Source organism: Pleurodeles waltl, chromosome 3_1 (genome assembly GCF_031143425.1).
Source record: "Pleurodeles waltl isolate 20211129_DDA chromosome 3_1, aPleWal1.hap1.20221129, whole genome shotgun sequence".
Lineage (NCBI taxonomy): Eukaryota > Metazoa > Chordata > Amphibia > Caudata > Salamandridae > Pleurodeles > Pleurodeles waltl.
In genome coordinates this window covers 747,468,901-747,482,641 of record NC_090440.1, presented here as the reverse complement: position 1 = coordinate 747,482,641, position 13,741 = coordinate 747,468,901, and the positions used below count along the sequence as shown (strand labels likewise).

Sequence of the window (13,741 nt, the reverse complement as noted above, 5' to 3'; positions counted from 1 at the left end):
TCAGAAATATGTGGAATATGTGTGTGTTTTGCCAAAGATTGAGGTTTGAAGGACATTGTGGATACGTAACCAGCATGGGATCCATATAAAGCATTCCATTCTGGACTCCACTGGGTGTCTAGTTTTCAGAAACGTTTAGGTTTGGTAGGCTTGTCTGGGTGGCAGCCGAGTCCAGGTCTAAAATCCACAGTTATCCCGGTTGCAGAAAAAGGGTTGGTTTTGAATGGGAAAATGGGTGGATGGAATTCTGTGGATCCCTGCCACTTCTGAAACTTGCTCTCATAAAAATGTTTTTAAAAAATTGTGTTTTGGCCAATTTTTTTTTGTTATTCTTTATTTTGCATTCTTTCAAAAACAAGCATGTTACAGAAATTGTCACACTGTCCTGCACTCCCAAACCACTTCTATAACTTATTTTGCGGGACAAAGCTGCTCTCGATAAAGTATTTCCATTAATTATGACTGATGTTTGTAACACACAAAGTCTAGCATGTAGCTTTCTGTACTCCCTTGGTCGGAGTTGATGCCAAGTTACGTGTCTTGTGGCACAGTTTCAGGTAATTCTAACATTACATCTTCCCAAGTTTTCCACTGTCTTTTCATCACTCATAATTTTTTAATGTTAATTTCCTCTACTAGCGCCCACTCCATTGTATCCCTCATCCACAGATTTACACTGGGATTATATTTACCAATCCAGAAAAAAACAATGCGGCTATTGGCCAACTGTAAAGGCAACTGTAAGAACTTTTATGCATGACAGATTGATCTGCGATATCTTTGAGGGCGAGAGGAATGAAATGGGGCAGTTGGTGGAATGACGTATGGGATTGCCCTGGGACATCTGGAAGAGGATGACAAATGGGTCACTATCAAGATTTAAGTTTTAGCAGAGGAGGACTTAGAGCCCAGGGGTGGATTGTGCTTCAGACAAGCACAGCAGAAATGGAACTTCAGGAACCCAGGGCAAGGAAGAAGTAAATGTCACACTGGTAGCAACACCTTCCGAAGGCAGCCAAAGAGAACATGAAACCTCCACATCAAGCCTGGGATGAATACTTGCCGAGCCTGGGGGTAGAAGAGTTATGGCACGTATCAATGAAAATGCATTATACAGTGATTCAATCTGCTGCATTAAGGGGAAACCGCTTCTTTACCCTCCAAAGAGTTTATTGGACCATGTTGAAGGTTGCCCTCCAAAGAGTTTATTGGACCATGTTGAAGGTTGCCAAGATAAGAGGAAATGAGGACCCCAGGTGCAGGAAGTGTAGTGCTCGGGACGCGGACAATGTCCATATGCACACTAGTTTTTCTAGTTTGAGGGGTAATTGGCTATGTGTGGGTAAGAAAATCTCTAAAGCCTGGGGAGGACCATTGAGGTAAGACCTATAATGATTATTTTCAGTTTGGTACAACAGGAGACAGAAGAGATGCCTTTCTTAGCAAGGCAACTCAAGTTATTTTTTTTACCTGATCATTTTGGTGAGGACAGAGATCTGTAAAACTTGGTGTCACTTTTTAGCCTCGACCTGGTGTGAATGGTGGATATCAGTGAGATATTTTAAAGAATTAGAAAAGACGAGCATGACTGGGAAAGAGGAAGAATGGTTCTGGAATTTGTTGGAAATGGGATAGAGCAAGCCTATGTCCAATGCTTATACATCTTAAGTCAGTAGCAGCTGTGGAGGTAAAGATATGTAGCTGCAGTACAGACAATTGATTGAATCTAAGCCGAATAGAGAGCACAAGGGGCATGCTCATCAGAGGTGATATGAGGACATTAAAAATAACTTATATTGCATTTCTTGAGTTTTGGGTGGACAATAATACCTAATAAGCAGTGTTGTGGAAAAAGGTCCTTTGGGTTTCTCAACCTTCCATATAGTTGTGTGGTAACCTCTGAAACTGGAGTCCAGTGGCATTCAGTGCAGTAGCATAGAGTGCAGTGGTGTATAGTGCAGTGTTGCAGAGCGGTGTAGTGTCAGACTAGGGTTTCTCACTAACCTGAGTTCCTACGGAGGTGAGAATAGTCCAGAAGCTAGTTCCCAACTCATCCCCAGTACCAGAGACCTGAGTGAAAATAACTCAGCCAAGCCTGAGGCCCTAAGAGGGCATGGAGAATGGGATGTCAAGAGAGAGAGAGAGAGAGAGAGAGAGACAATCAATTTTTCTAGCACTGGAATTCCTTTCTGGACTGCTGAACCTTCCACTTTCTTGATCTCTCTGTAAGGAGAAGAGAAAGAACAATCTTATTACTAATGAACTAATCCGTATTACATCCACTATCAATTATCATTCTACAACTCTTCACTACAGCTGATTTGATACTTGGTGGGGTCCCCTGTCCCGCTTTTGATGTTCACTGTCTCTTGTATGTGCTACGATGGTAATCTGTACCTTGAACAATAAAATAAATATAGTAATTCAAATGGATGTGTTCTTGAGTCCTATTTAATGTGTGTAATTTGGGTGCACATATATATATATATATATTACATACCGGGACTATAACTCTGTAAAAGGTTTTTTATTTTAAGGTTAATACGTCTTGGCACCAACTCTATTCTTGGAGTTCAAGATTCCAATGTAGATACGATCTGTAATTATGTCTAAAATGCGAAGAACAATGTATATACACTTTGGACATACATAAAAGCACATAATACCTTCCTATGGTTGGCATAATTCCCCAGTGGTAACAATAGAATGCTGAACATTATACATGCATCTCCAAACGTACACCCTTTTTAATATCATGAATGTTAACTTCACATTTAATGAACTATCTTATTTTGTATTTAAAAAAAAGGTTTGACATAAGCATGCCTTCAAATAATCATGCACTGGAATTTGGGTTCAAACATTATACACAACTCATTATCACAACTCTGGCTGATTATTACCCTGACATTTTCTCTCATGTGTTTGCAGAGTTCAAAGTAATGTTTCAGCTCAATTTAGCACAATGCGTTAACCCTTTTAGGGAGGGATTGGGCATTGAGTTCCAGGTAAGTATATATGTTAATTATGCAGCGTGTTTGTGGCGCGTTACCACCTTTAATCAGTGCTGCTTTATCATGGTTGCAGAAATGTGCAACAGATGCTGGCAAGGAAACAGACTCCTCGGAAGAACTGATGTGGGCAAGGGAACTGGACCCCCCGAAAACTGATGCTGCCAAGGGAACTGGAATCTCAAGAAGCTGCTACACAAGACATGGCTGATCGGGTGAGTATAGCAGGCAGCGTTTATACATTAGGCGTGGCTTATATAGAAGGTATGCCTATCACGCTTGCGTTACTGGCGTCAAAACCTGGTGGGCTGCACCCATGCCTGTCGAGGTACTGCAGCTCATCATGGGACACGGAGGCAACGTTGGGTACCCGACAGGCCTGACACATAGAGTGGAGTGGCGTAAAATGGTGGTGTGCAGAGTAGAGTGGAGTGGCTTAGACAGGAGTGGTGTAGAGGGCACAGGCAAAGCATGTAGTGGTGTAGAGTAGAGTGGCGTAGGGTGCCACCTGGATGAAGGGCAGCTGCTTCAAGCTTAACTCAGACAAGACCGAAATTCTCATCCTGGGCTCTACCCCTCCGCTTGGGACGACTCAGCGCTCGGAACTCCCACATACCCATGGACCATGCACAAAACCTCGGGACCATACTGGACTCCTTGCTCTCAATGAACCATCAAATCAACGCCGTCTGGTCCTCCTGCTTCCACACGTTCCTCCTGCTTACAAAGATCTTCAAGTGGATCTCCACTGAATCCAGGAAAACGTCACCCATGCTCTTGTCACCAGCAGACTTGACTACGACAATGCACTCTACGCCAGCACTACTCAGAAACTCATAAAGAAACTGTAGAACGTCCAGAACACCTCTGCCAGACTCATCCTGAATATCCCACGTGCAGCCACGTCATCGGACACCTGAGAGACCTTCACTGGCTACCTATAAACAAAAGAATTACCATCAAGCTCCTCACACATGCCCACAAAGCCCTCTACAATGCCAGAACCGCATAACTCAACTACGCCTCTTCTTCTACACTCCCACAAGACATCTCCGCTCCACCCAACTGGTCCTGGCCACCATCTCACAGATCTGCAAAACCACGGCTGGAGGAAGATCCTTCTCCTGCCTCACTGCGAAGACCTGGAACTCCCTGCCTCTGCACCTCAGGCAGTCACCATCGCTGCTGCAATTCAGGAAGGTCCTCAATACCTGGCTCTTCAGCTAATCCACCCCCACACACTCAGCACCTTTAGACCCACACAGGTGAGTAGCCATGCTTCATAAGAACCTTGATTGATTGGCATAGAGTAGTGTGGTGCAGAGTAGAATAGAGAGGCGTAGAGTGAATTGGCATAGACTGTGGTGGCGTAGAGTAGGGTGGTGCAGAGTGGAATACAGTGCAGTGGCGTGAAGTGGTGTAAAGTGGAGTAGTGCAGAGTACAGTGCAGTGACATGAACTAGTGCAGAGTAGTGTGGAGTATGCACAGTATAGTAGCACACTGCCATGACAAACAACACATTTTCAATTGAAATAACCATTACATTTGCACAGACAAACTGTTTTACTGATAAAACTATATAGCACATAAACAATAATGTGTGGAAATGGCATCACCTAGTGTACTGTTCTGATTTGTTTTGACCATATTAAAGTATTTGTTTACAATACACATCAGAATTAACAAAAAATTTGCTTCATTTGTACTTTCGTAAGTCTAATATATTTGGAAATACTTGCATAGTTCATTTAAATGTTGTGCGCTAGAAAATAACTTTACCTACCCCCGGTGTCCAGCAAGATTGTCACATATTAATAAGAAAAGTAAACACCAAGCTCCGTGGAACATGGAGCCTGACATTTGGCCTCTGGCTTTGAATGCACAGCAAATTTTACTAGATGAGAACAAGATTTACAGACATGTCAACAGAAAGGAGCGCTCAGAGTGTGAAAAGGCTTAGCTCCTTGGGAGGGATGAACTTAAGCTGGACAGGCTAAAATAAATACAGCCAGAAAATGTGAGTTACAGACCACAAAGCCAATGGTAAGCAACACGTTTAATGCATTACCAGGGAACCTTTCTGAATGTCACCAAGATGTATTGAGCAAACCAGACAACTGCCCTGTCTGGTAGGCCTCGCATACATGCCAATAGACCCAATTCAGACAGAAGACTCTGGATTTTGGAAGCAGAAAATGGCTTTATTTTGACTGTCTCCCGCATGAAATGTCCTCTTCTTTGATAGAAGTCAATGGGGAAAATACTTTATACTAGTTATTTTTTTTTTCCTATCTCTCACTTTCCTCTTCTAAAATGTTGGCATGTATAGCTTTAACCTAAACAAAATATATGCTTTCTCTCATAGCACTTTCCCATTTTTCTCTATAAAAAAAAAAAAAAACTATATTTCGGCTAAGCCTGGGTGTTGAGTATGGAAATACCACGACAGTTGAGTGACTTCCAACGAGGTTTGTTCAAGTAACGGAAGGCAGGTCCTGCAGGTCGATGTCTGGAGTCTACACTGGTTTAGAACCTCCAGGCAATGCACTCTACAGAGAACCCATTACAAGCAATAATAATTCCACAAAGGAACCCAACATGCAATTACACATATAACAGCCCCCCTTTCAATGTAAAGCAAAAAAAACAAAGGAAACCTGAAAAAAATATTGCCAACAAAAGACAACCAAAAACGCTATATGAACTGTAAATGTTTACTGTACCAGGACTGGTTTAGAACCCCCAATGGACATTAAGGGCAAGAGGAAATGCATTAATATCTCTAGTAATGATAACCTCTGCATTAAATTGTTGATTGGTCAAAGGAATAAGTATTGATGTTTGCCATTGTGTGAGAAGTTATGTCTGAATTGTGTTTAATGTTTTTTTTGATAATTCGAGTGTGATTCAATGGATATGTTTATGTGTTCAAAATATTATAGAATATTATGAAATAAGAAGTGAATAAATGAATTTACTTGCCAGTTAATGTCAAGTTGATAGCTGTAGATTTCAGTCCCAGTAATTTGTGTTTTATGAGTTTTAAGGAGACCCAACCCGGCTGGTATATATGGGCCCAGCCCCCTAACACATTACTTTCTAAAAGTGGCATTTCTAAAATAGTACTGTTAAATCCAACTTCACCAATAAGTAGGATTTCTCACTAACTTCCCAACCTAGTATGTCAATGCTACTCTTTTCAGATCAGACATTATCACTTAATAGTATATAAGGGAATTTCCACAGTAGTGGAAAATTACTTTGGGAGTATTTCACTACTAGAACATGTAAAACGTACAAGTACATGCCCTGGCTTTCACTTACATAGCACCCTGCCCTGTGGGCTACTTAGGACCTACCTTAGGGGTGACCTACATGTAATAAAGGGGGAGTTTAAGGCTTGGCAAGTCGTTTTAAATGGCAAGTTGAAGTGGCAGTGAAACTGCACACACGGGCCTTGCAATGGCAGGCCTGAGACATGGTTTGGGGGCTACTTATGTGGGTGGCACAATCAGTGCTGAAGGCCAATTAATATCATTTAATTTACAGGCTCTGGGCACATATAGTGCAATTTACTAGGGACTTATAAGTAAAACAAATATGCCAATTTTTATATGAGCCAATGTTACCATGTTTAGGGGAGAGACACAGGCACTTTAGTACTGGTTAGCAGTGGTAAAGTGTGCAGAGTCCTACAAACAGCAGAAATTAGATCAGAAAAAGGAGGGAGACAGGCAAAAAGTTGGGGGAAGACCACACTAAGGCTGCCAGGTCTAACAATCATTCAAGAAGTAAGAAGTGCATCAACCTAAAGAGAGTAAAGGATGTTTATGACATCAGATATAGTACACAAACAATATGTACACAGTAGTATACTATGTAAATTATAATACTAAACAGTATGTACACAGCAGTATACCGCAATATTAAATACTCTCACCATTCCCCTCCACAATGAAATATTTGCTGGTGGCTTCCTTTTTTTTTACTCAGAAGCATCTGGTCATCACCAGCACCATCATCAACCTCAACATCATCCTCACTAACACCATCTCTCACCTCCCTTGTTTCCATAACGTTATCAATCACAACACCATTATCATCAACACTCATCTTTGTCACGTTCTCCGTTACCACCACTTCTTTGTCAAGTTCATTTAAATGTACACATGTGCCTGAACTTTGAGGTATTTAATGTATCTTCCATCTAATGGAATTTGTTCCCTGGTTCATCAACACCATCTTTCCACAACTCTTGTGAACCCAAAGCCACCCTTTTAAGATTCCATACTTTACCACTTGTCACCTTGACAGCATTCTTTAAAACTTCCACAACCATTTCTGGATTAAAGAATTTACTTTCCCCTTTTAGCAAGCTTGCCTTGTTTTTTTTTATGTGCACCCAGTCTCTGACTTTTATATCAACCTGCTCAACCCCATGCTTACAGTCAAAGTATGATTTGCTTCTTTTGTGCTTAGGAGACCAATTTTCCACAACTGCACTACGCAACAATACAGGATTGAATTTTGTCCTGGGGTTGCTACCTTTCATCAACACAAAAGGGGAAAATCCAGTAATTCTGTTAGTTGTCATCTGGTAGGCCTACACAGCCTTCATCACTTGCAATTACCAATAACCATTAGACGTTACAGCAGATTGAATTACTCCTTTTATCACTTGGTTGAACCTTTCCACCATACTGTTCCCACTGGAATTATATAGGAATGTGGTTCTATGTTTTACTCCAATTCTTCCAGAATACTCCTTAGCTGTTTTGGACACAAATTATACCCCGTTGTCACTAGGAATAGTGGAAGGAATACCCTCTGACACAAAAAGAGCATATAAAAACTTAACTACAGACTCTGGGGGTCATTATGAGTTTGGTGGTCCCAGGACCGCCAGGTTGGTGATGGTTGTAGTACTGCCAACAGGCTGGCGGAGAAGGCCTCCATATTATGAACATGGCGGTATTCACAACAGAATACAGCCAAAGCACCGTTGGCACCACCACTGCGGTCTGACCTCCACGGATGACTGTAGCCACCTGCAGGGCAGCAGACCATTTTTCTGCCAGACAGATTACCAGGTTGCACACTGCCAAGGTTTCTGCTGCAGTTGCACCACCATAGAAAACCAGACGAAAACCAACTGCATAAAAGGAGACACCCACCTTCAGGAAGCCATACTCATCCAGAGCCGCCATGGAACCAGAACTACACGTCTTTCCACTGCTTCTGCTCGCTCAGAGACTTTGGAATCTGTGACAACTACACCAACCATAGGTATACACATTTACCTGTTATTAATGTACATTGTAAATTTTTGTATACTCACACAACATACATTCTGGAAGGGGGTGTGAGGGCAACAATCACACCTAACAGCACACTAACATGCACACTCACAGACAACCACACACTCACTCGCATATACACAACAAACACAGCACGACCTACCACACACACACACACACACACATACAAATGTCACAAACACATACATGTATGCAGAGTAACACTGCACAGACCCACACTTACACAGTACCACACAACAGCACAACACGTCACAAAAACAACACAACCTCACCATCTCCAATCACTTGGCAGGGACCCACAGGGGACACTTCACAACGTAACACCAGCAGGCAAAACCCACATACAAATACACAATCATACTACCTACCGTTCGACCTACAAAGAACTCTGTGTACAACAGTTCATACACAAAACGCTCACACAGTCAATGCACACAAAGCCACACAACACACCAACAAACACATCACAACACCAACATCACACAATACCAACAAAACTAAACCCCTTGAACATGCAAATGTACATCACACAACTCATACCCTACCACTTTTGGACAAACGCACCGGACTCAACCTCACATACTGCCTAAACAACACATGTAGCCCAAGTAGAATACACACACACACACACACACACACACACAGATACATACACACAACTAATTTCAGCCAGGAACAACTACATACTATTGAATGAAATGCATGACGAAGATGTAACCAGGAAACCAACAACTGGTTGGTTTCAATTATCATTTGTATCTTCAAATTTGAAAAACAAAAGCCATAGGTCAGTCCTTTTGTAAAACAAAAAACACAACATCTGTTGGGTGGGTGAGTGTGGGTGTTTGTGTCTTGGAAGGAGGAGGGTGGAGGTGCTGGGAGATGCTGTCGTGGGTGGGTGAGTGTCTGTTGGGGTGGTGACTGCAGGTATGGTGGATGTGCTGCATGTAGACATGTCTGTGGTTGTGGTGTCTGTGGATGTGGTGACTGGGGTGGATGCCTGGGAGTCTGCTGTGGTTCTGTCTGTGGGTAAGATAGGTGTAGTAGCTGGATCTGTGAATGTTGGTGCGGTGTCTGCAGGAGTGTCAGGTGTTGTGTCTGTGATGCTGGGGATGGTGGGGGTCTCAGGGCAGGTCATGACTCTTGCTGTGTGTGCAGGTGTATGTTGCTTGTGTGCATGCCGGTGGAGTGTCTTATGGTGCTTGTGTTTGTCAGGGCTACCCTTGGATGTTGAAGTGGATGCATGCTTGTCTGTCTGTGTGCTTTGGCTGGGTCAGGGGAGAGGGGTTTGGGAAGAGGAAGTTGGAGGGGGACGGAAGACAAAGGGTGACTGAATGCCATTAGTGTGGAAGCCATAGCCTGAAAGGATCTCTGTAGGCCAGCAAGTGCACAGTGAATGCCATCCACTAACACATTACTCTGTTGAACTTGAGTTGCCAGATAGCAACCATTTAAAGCCTACATCATATCACAATTACACACTTCCAACATTCCCCTCTGACCATAGTCTCATCCACTACATAAGCCAACCATCTGACCACTACATCATCATCCCATGAGTCCAGTAGTACCTCAAAAAGACTATGCACAAGATGAATTGCTACATCTAAAGTCTCACACTAGATCATCACTGTGTATCAACAAATCTTTCTTAGGAAATGCAGTTTAATAACAACATAATATCATGCCTCCCCCTACTCCACACTTGCCTAGTCCATCACCAGTAGTCATGTTCCATGAAAGTAAACTCATCTCACTTCAAATGCAACACAGCATGTTGCTGTGCAATCACATACCTAACTTGTGGATCTATCCATATCTTTCACAAGGTCAAATACCTCAGATGAAGACACTACATATGGCATACCCAAATAGTGTGTCTCACAAAATGACATAGCATGTCACTGAAACATCTATCTAAATACTATAAAAAGATGTATAAAGAGTATCTGAACACACTTATCAAACTCATTGACACATAGACAACATTTCAATGTCCTGCAATAGGGGCATACTTAGCAACAGGATGCAACCACAGACAACAACAGGGAGCATACCAATACCTCCAATAAAATGGACACCAAACAATGTGCATGAAGGCCACATACCATTCCACTATACTTCTGATTAGAAATCTCTACATGACAATATCTAAACACCTAGATCACTAACAACTGTACAGACATGTGAATCCCGGTACTTAAGTCCAGAACTAATATTTACATAACCAATTTCTAATATAACCATGAATGTCACATACACCTAGAGTTAAGCATGTTGAATGGCAACATATACCATAAGACCATTATTAGAACTGTCCAAACAGCCTCAGATTAGCAGAGGTTAGGCTGGCAAAGATGAGGTTTCGACATAACAAAATTCACAAAGTATCAACTGACACGATGTAGGCACAAAATAGTTTATGTTACCCCCACATAGGGTATGCCTATGTAGTATGGACACTAGACATGGACTAAGAAATCATCAGCCTAGCCACTTACTTGCCCTGCTCAACACCAAATATATTAGAATAAAGGGTATTTGAACACATGTCAATATTATGTCTTGAAAAGTCAATGTATTGTTACCACCATGATTTTTACTATGAGGGATGTCCACCCTGAGCAAACTTCACATTTCCCAATATATGAATCTGACATGACAATAGGGGCACTTCCTCAAACCTCATAGGGAGTGTAGTAAGTTTGCCATACCAAAATCCTGATTGGAGTGACAGCCTCACTTGAAGTTACCATCTATACCATGACACAGGATTACGTAACCCTGTTTCTCATCTGTCAGACCCAATATTGCACATACAGCAAGATCTAGTGTAATAGGACTGCTCAGAGACCAAAGAGCAATACAACTTACCATTTAGGTAAAAGGACTTGGGAACACTGGTGGGAAGGATGGCATTGCAGGTTACTCATATGTATGGCTGAGTAGGCTTACACATTTGACACAGTCACATGTGTATCGCCAAATGTAGTCACACTATTTGGTTGACATACATGATTAACGTGTGTAACATGTCCCTTCACACAATACAATGGCCACATCTGTGTTTCAATGTTGGCAACTGTAGTACTATGGGGGTCATTACAACCCTGGCGGACGGTGTTAAAGCGGCGGTAAGACCGCAAACAGGCCGGCGGAAACAAAAAGGGAATTATGACCGTGGTGGAAACCGCCAACATAGAGAGCCACTTTAACACTCCGACCGCCACGGCGGTACAGACAAACAGAGCGGCGGTCACCGCCAACAGACAGGCGGAAGACAAAGTACCGCCCACAGTATTACAACAGGCCAATCCGCCACCTTTTTCGGGGCGGATTCACCGTGGATAAAAACACGGCGGAAACAGCCATTTCAATGGGAAAACGCTCACCTTAACACACTACACGAGGAAGGAGGGCACCATGGAGCCGGAACTCCAAATACTCCCTGCGATAGTGTTCCTGCTCCTCTACGAACATCAGCAACGGCGGCGCCGAAGACAACGGTGAGTACTGTACCTACGACATAGAGGAGGCGGGAGGCAAAAGTCAGGGACACACACACGCAACACCCCCACCCCCACCCCCACCCTCGCACACTACAACACACACACCAATGCATTTCCAAACATCACAGTAACAACCCCCAACCCCCCGGAAGAATGCAAAGACAAAAGGAAATGAGTACAACCATTGTAATGTATCACAATACAGTAAGCTAATATATACAGAAATATATACAAATGCCAAAAATATACATCACGATCAGTAGTGCAGGTATGCACCATCCAATGTCCGTGGACCACTGGGCCCAAAATGCATGGGCGAGGCCCACACACGATACCTGGCCACAAACGGAGAGAACACTGCAGGGGCATCAGATAGAAATACAACAGGCACCTCAGGTGGAAGGGGGGGGCACCTCAGTTGGATGACAGCACCACGCCAGATCCATGACGGGGCTCCATGCCCATTGATGTATCCTGGGGAGTTCAAAGCCACAGTCTCTCAAGTCTCTACAGTGGGTGGTTTGCCCACTGGACCATCCTGGGGAGTGCAAAGCCACAGTCTCACAAGTCTTTGCAGTGAGTGGTTTGCCCACTGTACCATCCTGGGGAGTGCAAAGCCACAGTCTCTCAAGTCTCTACAGTGGGTGGTTTGCCCACTGGACCATCCTGGGGAGTGCAAAGCCACAGTCTCTCAAGTCTCTACAGTGGGTGGTTTGCCCACTGGACCATCGTGGGGAGTGCAAAGCCACAGACTCTCAAGTCAATAACAGTCTCCACTGGTTCTGGAGGGGGACTGGTGCCCAGAGTGCTTCATCCTGTTAAGGACTGAGGTAGTGGATGCTGTTCTCCACTGGTTCTGGAGGGGGACTGGTGCCCAGAGTGCATCACTCTCCCCGTGACGGTCCCAGTTCCGTCACTGCCCCTGCCGCACATGGGCTAGCGATGCTTGAGTTGGCAGTGCTTGCCCTGTTCAGCGGTGCTTCCCCTGTTCAGCAGTGCTTGCCATGGGGGTTTCTGCCCTGATCGGCGGTGCTTCACTTTGCTGTCTCTGACCTGTGCAGTGGTGTGTGCCATGGCGGTCCCTCATTGCCCAGGCTGGGGCCCTCCTGGGCACTGACTCTGGCGAAGGTCTCTTGACCATTGACGATTGTGCTGCCCTCCTGGGCACTGACTCTGGCGGTGGTCTCCTGACCAGTGACGATTGTGCTGCCCTCCTGGGCACTGACTCTGGCGGTGGTCTCCTGACCAGTGACGATCGGGCTGGCGGTGGCGTCCTGGGCAGCGGGGATGATGGCGGCCTTCTCCGCCGTGCTTCTCTTCCCTGACTTTGGCACTTTCTTCTGCCCCTTCCCCACCTTGGGAGGAGTCACAGCTGACTCGACACTCCCCCCGGTACCCTTGTGAGCGGCTTTGCCGGCAGGAGTCTTCACCCTCTCCCGTCGGGCACTGTCCAACTTCTGGTGCTTCACGGGGGGGGGACTGGCTGTGCTTTGGCTCCGTGTCACACTGGCTGCCCTGGTGCCCGGTGCACTCCACATACCTCTAACAGGCACCACTGGTACCGGACTTTTTTGGGCTGAGGTGCTCCTAGGGGACCTATGAATTGGAGGGGAGGGGTGGTGGGAAAGAGGTCAACGTTGCTCAGGAAAAGTTTCTGACGAACACTGGGACGGGTAGCTGGAGGGGGTCTGGGAGTGGAGGAAGAGGAGGTGGTTGTAGGAGGTGTAACTTTAGGTGATTTGGGTGCAGGTGCATGTTCTGGAGGCTGTCGTGAGGTGTGTGTGTGCCCGCGTTTGTGTACTTTGGGAGGGGGCGTCACAGACACACTGGGAGAGGACACAGGGGACGTGTAAATGGTAGTGGGGGTGGTGAGTGCAGGTGAGCGGGGTGTGGTGCTGGGTG

General features: G+C 44.6%; 1 long non-coding RNA gene across 1 annotated transcript in view; it reads left to right on the top strand.

Moving 5' to 3' along the window:
* Positions 1 to 3,092: 3,092 nt before the first annotated feature.
* LOC138283261 (uncharacterized) overlaps positions 3,093 to 13,741 on the top strand; it is a 41,011-nt gene continuing 30,362 nt past the window's right edge. Inside the window, exon 1 of the long non-coding RNA XR_011201158.1 lies at positions 3,093 to 3,226. This is a non-coding gene — a long non-coding RNA (uncharacterized lncRNA). The remainder of the gene's footprint in view (positions 3,227 to 13,741) is intronic.